This window comes from Psittacula echo, assembly GCF_963264785.1.
Source record: "Psittacula echo genome assembly, chromosome: 3".
Classification (NCBI taxonomy): domain Eukaryota; kingdom Metazoa; phylum Chordata; class Aves; order Psittaciformes; family Psittacidae; genus Psittacula; species Psittacula echo.
In genome coordinates this window covers 6,091,496-6,105,295 of record NC_137736.1, presented here as the reverse complement: position 1 = coordinate 6,105,295, position 13,800 = coordinate 6,091,496, and positions in this window count along the sequence as shown.

The following is a 13,800-nucleotide window of genomic DNA, read 5'->3' as shown; positions in this document are numbered from 1 at the left end:
GTTCTAGGTGGCTCTGTTTGAGCAGGGGAGTTGGAGCAGATGACCTCCAGAGGTCCCTTTCAACCATTCTCTGACTCTCTATAGAAAAGATTCCGAGTGTTGGTTATGCCAGTGGAAGAAGGTTTGTGAAGGTACAAAGCCTATGAGGAAAGCTGTTGATTTGTGGTGAGATACTGTGGCCAGGGAATCAGCAATAATGGGTATGCTTTAAGAAGAATCATGTTGTATGTGAGGACACCATATAGTTTATATAAGGAATAGTCTTCCAGGGCCTGCTAGGTGAATGTACCTTCTCAGATGCTGACACTTCACAAAGTTGTCCCTGAGGCAGGTTGTAGGAATTATCCTGCTCAAGTTGCAAGATGCTTCTCTTGTCTCTAATTCTGGTAATTTTTATTTTCATCCTCTTCTTCCCTAGTCTCTCTCTGTCATTAGCCCTATTTTTCTATGGTCCTGCTGTTGACCCCTTCCAAATGCAGTGAAGAATGATACTGAGAGAGGAAAGGGAAACTTTACCTCCTACTAATTTACTGAGTTGTCCTGGTGCCAGGGCAGCAGAGGGATATTAAAGCAGGGAAGCGGCTGCTGTGTCCAAGCACTGACTGAACAGGAGGGGGCAGGGAGTCTCTGGTTACACTCTCTGTCTTTCCCTCACCAATAACCTTCTCTCTCAGGGTGCTCTTTGGGATTTTAGCTGGAGCCTTGCGTCCATTTCACTCCATGATTTTGCTGTGGAGAGCAGGCGGGAAGACGTTGCCCTGAACAACCTCTGCTCCACAGGACGCTGTCCCTGGGGATATGACTGGGGATGCCTCTCCAACAAAAGCGTTTCGATACCAACAAACTCTGGTGAGTACAATACCTGTAGGCAGAATGTTTCCTACACGATGGCTGTTCCCTTCTGTACTTAAGTGGCTAAAAATCTTCTTTGCCTACCAATATCCTTCCCCGACTGCATTAGGAAGAATCTGTGAGAGTCCTGCCTGAGCACATACCCCAGTAGTGTCTTCCTTCAAGAGCAAATGAGGCCATATTCTCCTTTTCCCAGTATGAAAATTGTTCCTAATCCTCATGGGTGAAAAATCTGCATCACTGCATTCACCGGACAAGGTAAAAAATGCTGGAGGGCCTCAGGGCTGAGTCTGCAGGGATGCCTGGTCTAATACAGCTGTATAGAAAAGTAACTGCTGGTTCTGAATGGGTTTCCTTTTTCCACATAACTCCAGATAAGGCACTGAAACCTTTCCCTGTCCTTCATTACAGCTCCCAGAAGACATGGTTAGGATTCCGCTATGGTGGGTGTTAACAGGTGCCGTGAAAGCACCAGAGCATATTGCTCTATGGCATCTTTTGGGCATACCCCAGTGGGGTCTTGCACTGCTTTGGTTTATGGGTATTTAGATGTCGTTTGTAGTGTCACCCTACTTTCTGGTACTATAAGAGATTGCTGCCAAGTAGGAGAACTAAGATATATCGCATGTCATGAGTCCTCACACTTCTCCAAGCAAACTGAGGTAGCAGTTTGTACTGCATCTAAAAAGCCACGTCCTGTGGTCGCTAAAGTGAGAGTTAGCATCATGCACTCCAGGTTGCTTAGGGAGCAGCATGAATGGGGTCCAAGCCTGTAAAAATGAATGATGGCCTGTTTGTACCTGAGCGTGTAAGTTTTGGTAGCAGTGTTTGGAGGCAGATAAGTCTCTGTTAGTTTGAGGAAAACATGAAATCTCATCTTCTTTGAGCTACTGCAAAGAAAGATGGAGAGACTTCTTTAGAAGCTGGAACATCCAGTTTACAAAGGGGAACGTAGGGCTGCCTTTGGGAACAGAAAGCTGAGGTGAGGACCAGGAAAGCATCTTTCAGTCCAGCATTTTCTGCTGCTGAGCCCTGCTCTTGCATATGATGTACAGATGAATGAAGAATTGGTTGTGTGATCATTAGTGTGACCGTATAGCCCTTTATGACTGAAAGCTCGATTTTGAATCCAGACTTATGTAATGAATGTAGATTTCCTAGTGCTCCACATAGGCACATCACAAGCTCAGCAGTGTTTTCTAAGGATACTTTATTACTTGTCAAGTATTAACGTTGCTGAAGGAACCAATCATTACAGTGGAAAGGCTGGATTATGAAATATTTCATCTCTGTTTGCCTAGCTTTCTGGAGTACAATGCAAAAAGGTAGCATCCTGAGTGTCAAGATCAGGTTGCACAACAGTAGATCATTTGGACTGGATATAGGACAGAATGGGATTGCAGTGGCCTGTTTGCACAGTATACAAACAGGTAAGGTTTGTGGAGGGAGAGCAGGAGCTGGGTTCTGGAAAAAAAATTCAAACTCAGTTGGAGTCTGAGCTGATCAAATTGTGTGAGGCACTGAACTGTAAGGAACAAAAACCTGAGCAAAAGCAGTGGTAAAGAAGAGAGCATGAGACAGCGGCAATAGCGAGTGTACTACTTGGGGAAATCAGCTATATTTGTTCTGTAACTGTAACAAACTCATGAATCCCTAGGATTTTCAGGTTTAGATTCTTTAGAACTAGACTGGTCAGAATATTTAGACTAATGACAGTTTTTCTGGATGCTTTCGGGAAGACACAACTAATTAGGTCAAGTTATCCGTATAACTTGTGCTAAGGCAAGTCTTTGACAGTATTTGTGCATTACTTACTAGCTATTCAGGAGGGAAACAAAGATGATGTAGTGCATGGTCCTCATTTATTCATAAATTCATCCCAAATATTTGCCATTGAGAGGTTTTTATGGCTTCTGGACAGGACAGGATTGTTTAATAAATGATAGCTGTTTGATCCCTTAAGTGTCTGCATAAACCAAACCCAGTTCTTTAGAACTGAATTCAAGTCACCCACATCCCTGATAAGCTTTATAATAAGGAGGCAACTATGCTACAACCTATTTCATTAAAGAGGTGGATATAAATGTAGGAATTCTTCAAGAATGGACATATATACTTGAGTTCCTAGGGATCACAAGCAAAGTAGCGGCTAGTTACCAAGAACAGCCAGTTGCTGGATCTAATCCAGGCATTGGTGTAAGTAGATTCTGAATCACTAACCTTGATGAAGGATGAATTATTTCTCAAACAAGAAAAATGAAGAGTTATAAAGATTAGGTGGCAAGTGAACAAGCGACTGTAATTGTGGATGTACTTGACTCAAGTGGATCCCAGACACTTTCAGGACTTGAGTGCCTTAGCAATTGATGCCTTAAAATGCTGTCTTTAGGAGCATACTCCTATCAAGTATCATCATTACCGCAGTCCACTCGCTGTAGTCAGTCGTGTTAGTTCTTTCTTGCATACTGAGTGAACAATAGCAGAGAGCATTTCCAAACTAATGCTACATAATCAGGTTTCATACGTAAAGCAATCTCTGCTCTCCAGGAACACTGGTCTTTTTTGGTCTTTTAGTAAAAGAGAGATGCTAGGTCATCACTTGGCTTCCAAGACTGTAGGAATGACTTTTTTTTTACTCTGATTTAGAAAATCCATTGCAGTGTCTCAATGCAAAATCTAAGTCACTTACGAAGCCCTTATGCCTTGGGATGGGGAGAGCTGGTAGTCTGAGTAGTTGCTGGTCAGGCTTCAAGGTCACAAATAATTTACATGAGAGTGTTGATGAGTCAGCTGACTATTTCTTGCCCTTTGATTCCTTCTGTGTTTAAAGTATCTCTGTTTATTTATGTAACATGGCTACTCCATTAATTTTTTTCTCTTCCTGTCTCAGTCTTTTGTATTGCTCTCCCATATTCTCTTTAGCCATTTCTTTCCCAGGTGTTCATTGCCTCTTAGTCGTTTACCATTCTCTTGTTACCCTCACATACCTTTTTCTCGTCTTGTCTTCTGCTGTGTCTTCTCAGTTTGTCTCTCTGCTGTTCCTGCTTTCAGTCTCTATGAAGCCAAGTGTTCGGTTTCACAGCTGTGTTTTTCTCTGTGCCTTCCTCACATCACTGCCATTGGATTCTGTTCTAAAAATATCCCATGTGACCCTTTCCCTGTGCTGTCCCAAGGCAGTGGGGGGATTCTCCTCAGCTTCCCTCTCCTCTTTTTCTTTTTGAAGATGTTGTCAATGTAATGTTAGAAGGCAGAAGAGACCTGGAAAACTGAGGTCATGAGAAGGATCTCTTGTGCACATTTCTATTGCTAATTCCAAAGCTGGGGAGGACAACAAGCAGATGAATACAGGGCCAAGCTCTACAGGACAATTTGTAGGCTGCTGATAATGACAGTAGAAAAAACAGAGGAGAAAAGAAGAGGTTCATTCCCATCTTCCCTTAAGTCAGACTAGAATTTAATATCTACTGAAGCTAAAAGCTTCCTAATCACTTATCCACCATACCCACCTTGCCATCTGTTTCCCTTGTTTTGACATCTACTGCCTCAGTTCTATAGGCATATTTGAAGATCTGCATTGATTTCTCTTCTCACTTCCCATTGGTGGGATCACAGAACTAATACCTTGCCTTGTCAGAAATTCACTGCAGAAATCAGTGACAGGGTCTTGCCCTGGCTGCATGGTACAAGTGCCTGGGGAGTTGAAAGTCATTCCCCTCTAATGTACACATAGCAGTGTTCCTCTTCTGTAACCATCAGCCAGTCACTGGGCAAACTGCAAAACCTCTTGCTTTTGTGCTGTGGGATGTTTGAAACCTAGCAGGGTAGCTGCAAGCTATAAGCTTTTTTACATGGACAAAGAAAGTTCATAATTGTTTCAACAGCTGATTCTTGCATGCTAATTTGGCAGTTTATCAGGTTAACTTACTTCAGACAAGTTGGGAGGCAGAGATTTGGGGCCGGGGTGGAAAGGCTGTGTATCAGCATTCCTGGTACTTCAGAAAGCTAGACCTGTTGCTAGTAAAATTGTCAACAGCAGTAGAGGGGCAACTGGAATACAGAGATTTACTGCCCAGGCTGTACAGCAGGTGGCATACAAAGTACAGCGCATGGGAAAGAATGCGTTGGTACAGGAGTGTACAGCAAATACAAATCCTCAAGGTAAAGCTGCTGCTGTTGTGAATCTCCGCAAAATCTCAGCAAAGAACCTGGGCATGCTGCAGCAAAGCTGGCAGGAAACACTTCATAAAAATAAGTTATTCTGTTCATGATTGCTTTAGTGAAGTACCAGAAAGTTGCTGCTGTTAGTATTCATAGAACAGCTTCCACAGAACCTGCATGATACAATGATAACTGTTAACTCACCTTGTTGACACAGAAGGAGGACAGACATAGGCTGGAGACTACCTTATCAGAACCTGCTTATTCAAAGTGTTTTAATTTACTATTAAGTGACCTAGAACAACTTGGGGAACCAGATCTAATTGCTGGTTGTTTGCACGGCTTGTTTGCAAATACTGAATCCAATACCAAAACCTCTTTGTTAATTATGTAGATGATGGAACTGAGTAAATTTGCAGATAATGCAAAACTGGGGTGAGCTGTTGATACACCAAAGGGTTGTACTGTCATTCAAAGGGACCTTGACAGGATGGAGGAAAAGGCAGAGAAGAAGCTTATGAAGTTCAACAAAGGGAAATACAGAGTCCTGCACCTGAGGAGGAGTAATCCAATACAGTACATGCTGGGGACTGACTGGCTGGAAAGCAGCTTGGCAGAAAAGGGTCTAGGGGACCTGAGGGACACCAAGTTGAACATGAGCCATCAGTGTGCCCTTGCTGCAAAGAAGGCTAATGCTGTCCTGGGCTGCGTTAGGAGGAGTGATGCCGGTAGGTTGTAGGAGGTCATCCTTTTCATCCACTTAGCTGTGGTGAGGCTGCATTTGGAGTCCTGTGTCTAGTTCTGAGCTCCCCACTTCAAAAGGCATGGGGCTACTGGAGAGAGTTCAGCAAAGGGCCACAAAGATGATGAAGAGACTGGAGCATCTCTCGTATGAGGAAAGATTGAGACCTGTAACTCTTTAGCCTGGAGAAGAGAAGGCTCAGGAAGATTTTGTTATCTGATGGGACACTGAAGACGATGGACCCAGACTCTTCTCAGTGTTGCCCAGTGACAGGACCGGATGGAATGGACACAAATTGAAGTACAGTATGACAATGAGGGAAAAGAGGTTTTGCTGTGATTGAGCATGGCACAGGTTGCCTGAAGAGGTTGCAGAATTTGCATCCTTGGAGACCAGGTTGCCTGAAGAAATGGTAGATGCCCCATCCCTGGTGCAGTGTTCAAGCCCAGTTTGGACAGAGCCTTGGGCAACATGGTCTAGTGTGGAACTGGATGATCTGAATGTCCTTTCCAACCCAGACCATTCTGTTATTCTGTGAATTCTGAAAAGTTTTGACTTTAATAGAACAAGATGCATATTACCTGACCAACCCACTGCTATGTCCCAAGATACAGCAAATCGAACCTTCTCAGTTCACTTTCTCTATACCACTCATGATTTTATTCATGTCCAGCCCTTATTGCCCTTTCCAGCCTGGGAGGTTCAAGTCTTCTTAGCAGTTCCCCGTGCAGAAGCTATTCCATGACTATCCTCTGAAACTCTTCCAGTTCTGCTGTGTTCTTTTTGAGATTGGGGGAAACAGAAATGAAGGTATCACTCAAGATGCATGTTGCATTTAATTTGGACTTATTTTCCTCATTTTAGACCCATGGTTCTAGAAGAATCCTGAGGGAGTCATTACCATGACCATTTTGTTTATCCCCAAGACCTTATTCTTCAATAGTAAAAGTCAGCTTAAATAGTAACAGTTGGACAATTCTTGTGTGTGCAAAGCTAGAACATCCGTTCCTCCTCAGTCATCACTTTACATTTATTGTGGCTGTTTCATCTGTCATTTTACTGCTCAGTCATCCTGTTAAGGTCCTTATACAGTCAGCCTTTGTCTTTACTCCTCTGAATAACTTGCCAACAAACTGTGAGCTCTTTGCCAGGCCAGAGAGGTGTTCGATATTGAGCTGCTTAACATCACGTTTATTATCAGTGGTAGAGAGCAAGGCACTGAGCGTATACTGCTTTTGCTCCCAGTTCCATATAGGAATAGGGCATGTTGGAAATCTCATTTCCACTAATCAGAAATCCATAATGCTCCAGCCCCATAGGGTAGAAGAACTGCAGGTTCACTTAAGATTCCCTGGAATGGTAAAGGCAAGTGCAAGATTAAACGCAGCACAGCCGTGCAACATTATGGTGGCAGAAGAAACAGCTAGTGTGGTGTAGGAGCTTCATTCCACAGGTACATGGAATTCTTTCTGTTGGGAAGATAAGGAAGGGCTAAGTAAAGTTCTCCTCTTGCGTAAGCATGTGTTTTAATGCTTTATGTGAATGTGTACATTGTAGCTGAGATGATCTATTGACCACCACATGTAACAGCTTCATACTTAAATGCTGCTACCGTGACCTGTGGTGAACTCCTTCAGAGCATGGCACTCAGCAGTTAACCACATAAAGACCTGGCTGGTTTTTTCCATCAGTTTACCTTCACAATGCTAAGGGCAGACAGAGCTGGTGCAAGGAAGGGAATGTGAGTGTCCTTTCTGGATGCTGCTCACAGCTTTGAGGCAGCTGTGAAGGTTCAGGCCAACATTGAAAAACCTTGAACTGCTGTGTGTTCTCTGCTCTTTACCCCAGCTTCTCATGTACCTTTCAGAAGCAGTCTGAGCTGCTTTTACTCCATGACCCCAAAAGAGTTCCTTTTTGGTTTCTGTTTTTCTCTTTTTAACTGCCCTCGTACCAAAAGATAAAAGACCAGACTTGACCCTGTCTGGAAATGAGGAATAAGGGAGACTAAGAAATTTAAGGTCTGAAACATTACTGGCTTTTGATTAAGTGGGTGCAGAATGCGACAGGCAGCCTCTTCTGTGTAGGGCTTGAGTAGCATGGGCTGTTCCAGTCTGACTAGTAGTCCTTCACCCATAGAAAGAGAGTCAGAATATCTTCAAGAAGTAGTCCTTCTCTATAGTACTTTTCAATTCCCATTCAGTTCTAGACCTGAGCTACCCCATGTCACGCTTATTCATTACTTTTATTGTTCCATCACTGTGTGAAACTGGTCAAATTCTAAATAGGCTACCCACAGGCATAACCGTATTAAAGAAACAGCACCCTGAAACATGATTTACAACAGCTTAAACTTGTGATGCAGTGCTAACAACAGCCCAAAGTGCCTTCCTGGATCAACCTTCCTGAGATCCGCCCCACTTCTTCATCTCAGCAACATCATAGGGATCAGAACCACAGGGGCTGGACAAGTTCTCGATTGTCCTTTTCCTTCAAAAGTGCCAGTCCGGGGAAAGGGAAGGAGGGAATTCATGTATTCAGCTGGTACTAGGAGATTATCCAAATATCGCTTGCTTATTGTTTCTTAATGTGCTGTTTCTTCAGTCTTGTTTGGTTTATATTCTACTCAGCCATCTAATTTCCAATGCCTTATAGAACCTGAGAAACCTTATAGCAAGTACATAGTATAATGTTAGCGTAATGTATTAACAAAACACCTGAGGATACTCTGGCACGCCTGTTATAAAGAGTGACTTTGTGCAGGAGGGAGAGACCAGCTGCAGGAGTCAGGCTTCCGATGGTGAATGTTAAGGAGGTTATCGGTACACTGTCAGATTGAAGATTGAGGAGAAAATGACAGGTGCAATTTTATGCATTTATAAAACTATAAAGTGTATTTTCTTTATAGCATATAAAGCATATAAAGAGCATATAGAAAAGCATATTTTCATCATTTCTAGGAAGGATAGTGAAGTTACAGAAATCCTGTATTTTCAAGTGCAGGGCAGATCAGAGTCTTTGAACAGTCGAACAGAGAGAGCAAGAATGGTTCAATTTAAATAGAGTACCAAACCAGGAACCAAAGTAGTGGTGTACCTACCGGTATGCAGATGCTAGAATTATGAAAAATAACATATAGGACCAGTCTCTTGTCGTAACAGAAGATACACCAGGCCTATTAAAATCTGTGTGGTAGACAATCAATGGGAAATTGTAATACCAGCGTAAAAAATCTGCTTAAAGATAAGGTATAGTGTTGGATCTGTGTCACCACCTTCTGAACCCGGATTGCAAAACTCGTATGTTGGTTGAGACCAGAGAGCCAGTGAGAGCAAGAAACAACGGTAACAAAGAGCTGCAATGACCCCCATATAGGCTTGTCACTGGGTGTGAGTAGATGCAATTGGTGATTGTGGAATAGTCAGCTAGGAAGTGCACAAAATGTTATGACTAGATACTGTGCTAAACAGTTCCACAACTTAGTTGAAACCAGCACTTCATAGTGACCACAAAGTGCTTGAAGTCGATATTCCTGTGGAAGCAATAAGGCTGAAAAGAATCCACTAGAATAGATCAAACAGAAAACCATATAAAATGAAGAAGCCTTTTAATCAATTAAGAGACATGACCAAAAAGTGAAACATTTCCAGAAGGTCTGGGTAACTGAAGGACACCATAGTGCGGTATCTAAAGAGAACAGGTCCAAATAGCCCTCAGTCTTCTTTCATCTGCTTCAGATCCTTAAAATGATCCCTAAAATCCTGGCTGTTCTCTGCCAGGATACAGATTATATGTTTGCTAGAACCCTCTCTTTCTTCAGGGTGTAAAAGAAACGTGTGGTATGATCTGTCTCCCAGAGGAGCTCCATGAATGACCAGGAAAAAAAACCCAAACCCAAACCAGGCTAGGACAAGTAAACTTGCAAATCCTACAGCTTATCCTACTTCTCCAAACGCTTACTGTAGAAAGATGGATCACAAGACAGCCGAACACCCACCCCGCTCCAAAACCAGTACAGTTGCTCTGTTGCCGCATCCTTCTGCTGGCAGCTGTCTCTGTGTGTAGCTATGGCAAGATAGGCAGGCACATGCCATTTCCCAAGGTCTTTGGTCCTGTCTTTTCGCAGGTCCTACTATGCCCATGTTAAAATGGCCAGTAGGCCAGCAAGAAGTGACAGCAGCCCTCCCAGAGTGGGTGGTTGTCTGGAAGGGACAGCAGTTCAGTGTCAGAGGCTGCCTGTAAGATGTTCCAGTGCAAGATGCAGATTCTGGTTAGTCAGGAGTTGCTCAGCCTGATCTTTTGAACTTGGATATAGGTGAAAGAAGCATTCCTGTCTGGTTGAAGGTGGTACCAGGTGTCCTTTAGGGAGAGCTGACCGATGATGTCTGCCTGCTCTTTCCAATGCAGCTCTGTGCAGAAACACAACTCACAGCCAAGGCCGGACACTCCTGTGGACTGATACTGCTGAGGAAAGCATCCTGATAAAAGTGACATTGCAGACCTGGTGTCAGAACACGGATATTAAATGTATTAATGCACTTCCAAGCAGATCTGAATGTGCAGCAGCTAGTTTAGTACGATTATGTTCCCTAGCACTCAAGACAATAGGTCAAGAAAGGACAGGGTTGTAATGATCAGTGTGGCAAAACTCAGTATGAAATTGTACAGACAGACATGTCTGTCCAAATGGTAATGCTTTGAAGTACAGTTAAATTGCCAAGGTGAAAGTCTCGTGCAGCTAGCACAATGGAGAACCCTCCTGCAATGAGAGTGCTCCTTAACTCCATCTCATGGGGTTTAATGACAGGATTTCAAGCTGTTTCACTTGGAGAGAGAGAAGGGGGTGAGGGGTCTTCTGGCCAGCAATGGTGGTGCCAGTAATACAACCAGCATCACTGTTCAAGTTCAGAACTTGCTGTATTCCAGCAAGTTCTGTAGCCAGAGCTGTAGTCCCTATGTTACGGGGAAGCTCTCTGCTCCCAGGGTCCCCTTCCCTCCTTGAATAGGGTGGACACTGATGAAGAAGAGGTTGTAATCTGCCATGGCGGTGTTCAAGGCTGGGTTGGACAGAGCCTTGGGTGACATGGTTTAGTGTGGGGTGTCCCTGCCCATGGCAGGGGGGTTGGAACTGGATGATCTTAAGGTCCTTTCCAACCCTAACTATTCTATGATTCTGTGGCAGGGTCAGCTGCATCTTGTCCCCGGAGGAATGAGTCTTCAGCTGGTGTCACAGCTTGTCCCTCAGCATGATGGGTCTGAGGAGCCTGCAGGCTTGTGTGAGCCTGTGGTCCTTGTAGTGCCCAAAAGCCTGTGGAGTGGGACATTTCTGTCCTTTTCCTGCTATGTAAAGGTCCCTGGCCCAGCCAGTGCACCTGGCTGAGAGCAGTGGCTCTTCTGATGCAGGGACAAGCAGCAGAGGGAGTGGGATTTGAGAAATTTCTTGAGGAGCATCTCTGCTTTTGTTCTTGTTTTCTGACTGATCCCTATCAAACTATGCCGCAGACATAACACTGCTCATGGATCAGAATACGACACTGATATAGATAGGAAAAAGTTGAGTTATACTCCAGAGCAAGGGTAGCAAATACTGTCAGTGATTTCTGCTTACTCTGAACACCAAGTAATGCACATGAGCAAGGCTGTGAGCAATGTTCTTAAACATGCAAACATGACATCCAAACATCAGTAATTTCCCACAAGCAATCTGAGTGAGCAGTTTCTAGAACTTATTTCAGTTCTCAAGTTAAATGAATGTTAGAATAGTTGCCATCATTTATCCTCTATTTATTAGCCCATTATCCTTCCACTGCTCCTGACTTCGGTCAATAGCTTCTAATGTTGATATTTCAGCACTCCCTGGATTCCTGTTCCAGGTATAATATATTTAGATGGCATGGACATTAAACGTCAGCCCTGGGACACAATGCCATTTATGGGGCACCTTCTGCACTTTCTTCTGCTGGCTAATCTGGGCTTGAAATACCTGTCTCTGTGATATCTGGTAATTATTGCACCCTCATGGCACCTTTTTCACTTTGTGACAGTCAAAATAGGCTCGTGCTGATTAAGTATACAGAAAGAGTTCCACAGAGAAAAGACTTTCTGTAGCCTTCATGCCAAAATGACCCAGTAATTCAGCCTGGGTGCCCTTGCTTGATATAGTTCTTCCCTTCCCTCAGCACTTTCCTACAAGTCAAAGAAGGGGGCTGATAAGAGAGGGAGGGAGTCCAATAAATGCCATGCTGGCTCTCACTATCATCATCCCTGTGTCAGCAGCCAGTGATAACAGGAAAGGTTATCATCGCAGGGGAATTGGTTTGCCCTCGTTTGTGATGGATTTATTGTCCAGGTGCTAAGAGAGCTACTATCTTCCCTCTATTCACCTTCTAACATTACTACCAGGGTTTGTTTTATGGGAAGCAGGCAAGATCCCTTGTGTAAGAGGGGTTAGGTGGTTTTGTGTGGGTATCTGCATTTGGATGTGGGAATGAGAGGAAAAATAGGAAGCTTAGTCAAAACTGTACAAGATTTACTAGTTTAACTTTGATAATAGATCAGGAATTTAAAAATGGTGGTGATAACATATCTGTGCTACAACTTTTATACTGGTATTATTTTTCTCAGCTGGGACAAATGGAGAGGACAAACTAGTACAGTCAGCAGCTAGTACTTGGCAATGATGAAGTTCATATAAGTAGTTTATAGCATTTGCTCTAAAACCAGGAAAAGTCTGAAATGTAAGCAAGACCCAAGTGTTACCAAGAAAAGGCTTAGGTTTGCTTATGTCTCATTTGTCCAGTATCTCCACAGATGTCATGTATTTTTTCATGCACTAGGATGGTGAATTTCATTTCTCAGTCTTCTCCTTGGTAGAAATATCTGGGTAGAGAGATCAGAGGTAGAGAGATTGTTTGATGAGAAGTGCTCTCCCCCATGGTCCTTAGCTGCAGATGTCCTTCGAGCTAGGTCCTTAGAGTGTATGCGTGTGCCACTGTTTCACCTGTATAGTTATCAGTCTACCATTTGGTGCACTGGATGAGGTGTATTATGTTGTGGAAAGTACAGCTGAGGGTGCAGGGGGTTTGTGGGTTGCCTTCCTCATGAGGATAGTAAAGGCTGCTTGTTTTGAGTAGCATCTAGAGCCATGTGGCGAACATTGGCCTTGGGCCCTTTCATGCTTTTATTGATGAGGTGAATGAGGCTGGGGCCAGTTTGGAGGCTGACAGGGGACAGTTCTTGAAAAAAACAAACTTTCAGGGTCATCTTCTCATTATTTTCCATGGGAATTCCACACCAGAATCATACAAAACGGTGGAGTTTGATTAGCTGGCCGTAGGGGGTTCTTTTTGAAACTGAAGCAATTTGTGATGTGCTATTCTTGTGCCTCTGGAAAAACAAGAGCTAGAAGAGAGCACCTTTGGCTAAAGGTTCCCATTGGTTTTCTCCAGTAGCTGTGATCATGAGTGTTCTCCTCCAGTAAACAGAACAGTAACTGAAGATGTGGTTCTGTGTTGCAGCTTTGAAGTTTGCTGGGGCTTACTGTGGTTGGTTTTTAGGTTTTCTCTATATGATGTACGCTTATATTCTATGTATTTTTAAGTATTTTCTACACTGTATTGTGTACGCTATGCATGATTTTTTATGTAAGCCATAATGACACTGGTTTTCCCAAAGCATCTTAGTAAATTGGGAGTAGTTAATGCCTTTATGAGGGAAACCTAAGAGGGTATCAGAATGCTGTTCTCTGCTTTCCTAGACACAGTCACTTAGAAACTCTTCTTTAAGGTGGTTCATTACAAGTTTTGCCCTACCAATGTGCCACAGTCTTCCTCCAGGAAACATTGCTTATTGACAGCAAAGTGAGTGCTGGTGAGAATGAAACAGATTTTGAGGCAGCACTGATCCTGCTTTTGTAAATACTCAGGGCTTGCCTGGCCTGCCACCACGTGTGGGTTGGACAGAGTAGCAATATTCATATAGATATTATTGCTAATGGATATCCATATGGATATGGTTAGCAGAAACATTGTAGGAGGTAGGGAGGTGGTTTG